At 49.7% G+C, this 6,117-nt stretch overlaps 1 pseudogene; it reads right to left on the reverse strand.

The window, feature by feature from the left end:
- Positions 1–1,942: 1,942 nt before the first annotated feature.
- LOC125536865 lies at positions 1,943–5,796 on the reverse strand (annotated as a pseudogene).
- Between the last annotated feature and the right edge of the window lie 321 nt (positions 5,797–6,117).

Genomic DNA, 6,117 nt, shown 5'->3' on the forward strand with positions numbered 1-6,117 from the left:
GGGCTGGATCTCAGTGGATCGTGGCAGCAAGGCCACTCTGCCACTTATAATGCCCCGTCGCGTATTTAAGACGTCTGCTATATACACACACAACTAATACATGCATATTGATCTCCTTCTTTAAAGATGAGGGAGATGCGGGATAAACTCCTACCATAGGATCGCGTACGAGCAATTCAAGAGAAAATAGCGGAATTTTTGCTCAACTAGGTCTAGATCCCAAAGGAGAATACCATTACAAGCTCTAATGCCTCCATGTAATGATCTGCAAATTGTAGGAGAAACTGTATATATATACATGTGTATGTGAATGGTCATGCGAGAAATTCGATGATATATAATATATATGATCGGTTCTACGAGAAATTTATTTATGTATATGCATAATGTGTACAATATGTAGTAGCGTAAAATATGTTTGAAATGAAAAAGAATTAAATGAAAAACACAAAACTAAAAGGAAAAATAAATCATAAACCTATAAACCCTTAAACCTTTTAGTCCCGGTTCCCCAGCCCCCCGGCACAGGCTCGTGCCACGTGACGGGCCTTTGATCTTGGTTCGTGATGAACCGACACTAAAAAGGGCACCCCTTTGAACCGGCACTAAAAGTCCTTACAAACCGGGACCAAAGTCTGATTCTACATTAATGAACACCCAGCCGTCCTGTTGGGAGCTCCTTCAATCCATCAAGGACGATGCATGGTCCTGGGCCAGGGCTGGGGCAAAAAGGATCGGCGGCCATCATCCCTACTTAGTGTGTTCATGCAGTGTGTCGAGCCGAGCACCTCTACTCTTCTGCTTCCTAACATGTGTCCCGTCAACTTTGTGTACATGACACACGTTGCCTTGTAGCCTGCTTTTCTATTCCTTTTTATCAATGGAATGATATGCAATTTGCGTATTCATGAAGAAAAGAAACAAAGTGAAAAAAGAAGAAGAAAAAACTCATAAAATAATGATGCAAAATAGCGGTAAAAATTTGCTTACGGTACTCGGCCGGTCAAGTACTGTAGAAATCGAGAACCAACCTGTGATTGGATGGTTAGGAGGACAGTGATATCCCTAATCCATCAGGGTTCAAATCCCGGTGCTCGTATTTTTCTGGATTTATTCCAGACTTTTCGGCGGTGTGCGTTGAGTGAGAGGAGACGTTTCTGTTGACAATAAGGCGTCTATAATGACTCTGTTAATCTTAAGATGCTCGTAGAAATAAAGTGTGAGTGTGTTTATAGGAATGAATATATGCAGGAATAGAGAGTGTGTGTGGTGTAGCGATCGGAAAATGCTTGAAGCGAGAGAAGCATGCATCTCGCGCGCTCCGGTCTGACCACGCACACCCTTTCGCCGCCGGATTGACCGAGCTTTTTTTTTTCTTTTAAAAGAGGAGGATTGCCTCCAGCCAAGGATTGACGGAGCTGCCACGAGGAAGTCCCCTAGGGTCTGCACCGGCGACAGCTCCGAGGGCTCCTCGCTAGGCTCGTTGGCATCCTCTTCCTCAGCCTCAGCCACATTGGCCCAGCAGAAGGGGGGCGGCGCGGTCTCCACGATGATGGTGGCACGAAGAAGGGAGAGGGTGCGGCGGACCGCCCGCCGGCCGCTGAGGCGCCGGAGACGGCCATGGGGACGAGGGCACTAGAGCCGCCTATTCGCCATGACTATCGCGAGAGGCCGCTCACCGAATTCAATAATCCTTTCCCCGTAGATGTAACACACTAACACATAGTGTGTGCAGTTATCTGAAATAAAAATCGCATGCAAAGGATTTCTGAGACGAATACAATATCGATTTATTCCTATTTTTACATCTTCTAATCACCTTGCTCCCGTCGTAACGTACGAATTTGGCAATATGCAAGCAACTCTTTCATCAGAAAATACAGATACAACTCATGGCAGCAACATTGAGAAGTCTCCTCAGGGCAAGCTTGGCCTTGGGATCAAACCATGTCGTGCTCGTGCATGCACCATCAACAAAGAAGCTTGCTTTCTTCAGGAATCTGTGTTCTCCTTTACCATCTTGTTGATGAACTTTGGGATCTTCACGTCGAACCCGAAGAGCGAGAGGTTTTGCGGCATCTTCGGCAGGGACGCCGAAGGCATCGGCGGGAACGAGAGGTTCGTCAGCCCCGATAAGTCGGGCATCTTGGGGATCTGCGGCAAGCCCGCCGCTGCGTTGCCCTGGGATGCCCCAGCAGCAGGCTGCCCTGGCTGCTGCTGCTCCTGCTGCTTCATCGCCGCGAGGGTGACCAACATATCTGGCGTCACGTTTGGTGGCAGCTTGTCTGGCGGGATGCTGGCCAGCGCCTCCGGCGGGATCTTGGACAGCATCGCCGGCGTCATGGTGGTGGAGAGGTTGGCCAGCATCTCCGGTGGTACACTGGCTAGCATCCCCGGTGGCACGTTGGCAAGCACCCCCGGTGGCACGTTGGCAGGGAGGTTTACCGGCATGTTCTCTGGCAGGCTAGCAGGGAGGTTCCCCGGAATGTTGTCTGACATGCTCGCGGGGACATTAGCCGGGATGTTTCCCGGCAGGTCGCCGGGAGGGAGCGGCGCCGGTGCACCTGGCTGGCCATGTGGACTTTCGGCCAAGAGGCGTACGGATGTAGAGAGTTGCACCTTGCTGATGGACAAGATAAGCAGGAAAGTCACGTAGCAGAGAGATCTCATCGTGACTTCCCTCATGGAATTGAGGATTCCAAAAACCTGGCAAAATATGGACTAAATTTGCAAGAAAGGATGAAGAACTGTTGCGGGTATATATCAAGAAAGGATTTGACTAGACAAGACCCTAAATTTAGTGAGATGGAGAGCCTAAATGTATGGGGGAACGCACGCTGAACTAGCACCAAAGGCAGATATTTTTAGAACAAAATAAAAGCCAAATATAGGCGTAGCGCTAGATATATGCCAGGTTTGAAAAACGTTGGGCACGGTTAGGAACTTTGAATTATTTGCATGCTGTTGAAGGCAATTTCACATATGTAATTTATCAGGGTTATTTTTTCATGTTCTAGATAGTTTTATTTTTATCTTGTTCTTAAGCTATAATATCACACTCCGACTCAACTGTACTCAATAAGGACCAAACACATCACATGTTCTCAATTGCTCAACAGAATTTACTCCCCAAAAAAAGTTCTCAACATAGTTTGTACGTTCAAAGTTGAGTAAAGAGCATAAAACCATCAAAAATGTGATTAGGTTTCAAATAACCACCACTTAATAACATTTTGCAAACGTACGGGCATTACGCCTAACTTTTGCAAGAAAAAAACTCCAACCACTCAATTGGTCAAAACTGAGCGTCATTATGACAGGTAAGGCATGCATATAAGCGTTGACTTGGAACTAAAAGCCAACACCATTGTTTGACAGTTAAGTTCAACGTGAGGCCCATCCATGTGCAATAAATCGAAGTAGACAGTGTGCAACACAACTCCTCTTTGTCCACTAGCACCACCTCAACCATGGTGGTTGTTCGGCACGGTGGAGATCGCCAGGGAGGGTCATGCCTGAAATCGAGCAGGTCAATGGAGCTAACAACAGCCAGCACCGATGCCTCCCGTGCTCTTTCGTTGCAGCGCCACCGGAGCTCTCCGACTCTATCCACCCGCTTCAACCCTTACCTATTGGGAACGTAGCATATAATTTCAAAAAATTCCTACGCTCACGCAAGATCTATCAGGAGATACATAGCAACGAAAGGGGAAGAATGTGTCCACGTACCCTCGTAGACAGAAAGCGGAAGCGTTTGTTAACGCGGTTGATGTAGTCGAACTTCTTCTCGTTCCGACCGATCAAGCACGGAACGTACGACACCTCCGAGTTCTCCACACGTTCAGCTCGATGACGTCCCTCGAACTCTTGATCCAGCAAAATGTCGAGGGAGAGTTTCGCCAGCACGACGGTGTGATGACGATGATGGCGAAGTGATCTGCGCAGGGCTTCGCCTAAGCACTACGACAATATGACCGGAGGCGTAAACTATGAAGGGGGGCGCCGCACACGGCTGTGAATCGATGGTGTGTGTTCTAGCGATGCCCTGCAAGGGGCGCCCCAAGTAGGAGTAATCCTACTTGGGCGCCTCCTCCAAGTCGGCCTCCCCCCTTCCATATCCATCGGAGAGGAAAGGAAAGAGAGGGGGAGGAGAAGGAAAGAGAGGGCGAAGGGGAAGGAAAGGGGGAGGCCGAATCCTCCCCTTTCCTTCTTCCTTACCTTCCTTTCCTTCTCCTATTCGGCCTATAGGGGGCGCACCAGCCCCTTTTGGGGCTGGTCTATCCCTCTCTTGGTCCATTAGGCCCATATAGCTTGTCGGGGGTTGTCTGGAACCCCTTCCCGTGACTCGATACGTACTCGGTACCCCCGAACACTTTCGGTGTCCAAATACTATCGTCCTATGTATGAATCTTTACCTCTCGACCATTTCGAGACTCCTTGTCATGTCCGTGATCTCATCCGGGACTCCGGACAACATTCGGTCACCAAATCACATAACTCATATAATACAAAATCGTCATCGAACGTTAAGCGTGCGGACCCTACGGGTTCGAGAACTATGTAAACATGACTGAGAAACCTCTCCGGTCAATAACCAGTAGAGGAACCTGGATGCTCATATTGGTTCTCAAATATTCTACTAAGATCATTATTGGTCGTACCGTAATGACAACATACGTTATTCCCATTGTCATCGGTATGTTACTGTGACGCCCCAAGACCGGAGCTTCAGATGCCTTCCATGTTTCCGAGTGTTGTCGGGTGATTCGTTTTGGTTCGTTGCATCATGTGCATTGCATCCTGTCATCATGTCATCATGTCATAAGTCTTTTGCATCTCAACTAAATAATTTGTGTGGATCTTCGATCCATTTAAATCGAGGGAAGAGTGACTTCTCTTTATAACATTATCCTCCTAATATTTAGGGAGCTATATTAAATATTCCAATAATTTGGATTCATCCATAAACACACTTGCAAATATCCCAATGCCGTTGTTATTTTAATTCTTGGTCTCCAACATTGCCATATAATCTTTCATCATATTCCGGAGCTCCACCAAAAATAGGAACATTTTTGGACACCTCTAATTCCTAGTCCTTGTTCAAACCATTTGAATTAAATTCAAATGACTATGAATTAAAATTCTTGCAATCATGCCTCTCCTATTTTTCATGGACCGTGCACATTTTTACGAGTCCGTGAAAATTATCCACATGTCCAACTTTTTCCCCTAACCTCTCTTTTTTTCTTTCATATCTTTGTTTTGTTTTTTTCTTTTGTTCTAAGAGAGGGAGAGGAGGGAAGTCAGCCCGGCTGGGCCTCCCAGCCATCTGCACCTAGGCCCATTTGGCCCAAGGCCATCCCGCCGCTCCAGCCCATCCTAACCCTAGGCCTCGATCCCACATCTCCCTCTCCCTCTCGATCCCTCCCTCGCGTCGCTAGGAGAGGACGCACGCGCCCGATGCCCGATGCCCGATCCCATCTCCCTCTCCTCGATCTCCCTCTCGATTCCCAGGGCCGCCCCCACTTCCCTCGTTCGTCTCCTCCCTCGCCCTCTCCCTCGTCCCTTGCGCCGCCTTCCCCCATCTCCATCGATCCCCACTCCTCCTTTCCTCCACCTCGCGCCCCAGAGGAGCCCCTCTGCCTCGCCCTTGCTCCTCCACGCGCCGGCGACCATGCCCCTGCCGTCCCCGCGCCCTGCTGCCTCCTGGAGTGTCACGCCGTCGCCGTTCGTCTTCAACCGCGGGAGCGCAGTCCTCCTACAACTCCGTCCCGAGGCTGCCTCTGTCTGCATCGAGCAGCAGTAGCTCGTCGCCCAGCGACATGGCACCCGCGCCCTCAAGCTCCTTCACCGACGCCTCAAGCCACCGCCGGCTTCCCGCACCGCTGCCAGGAACGGGTTTGTCGTCCGCCCAACTCAGGCCCCTCCTGCTGCAGTCTCGCACGCAGCCCTCGTTGACCTTCGAGGCTTCGATCCCCTGCCCGACGCCAAGATCGCAGCTCCATGTATCCGTGGACGCCAAGCTCTCTTTCGGCGACCTCCTCAAGACCAGGAACGTCGTGATCGAGACCGGCAAGTTCGTCTTCACTGAACGTCCACACGACCGCAACCGGG

Source organism: Triticum urartu, chromosome 2 (genome assembly GCF_003073215.2).
Source record: "Triticum urartu cultivar G1812 chromosome 2, Tu2.1, whole genome shotgun sequence".
Lineage (NCBI taxonomy): Eukaryota > Viridiplantae > Streptophyta > Magnoliopsida > Poales > Poaceae > Triticum > Triticum urartu.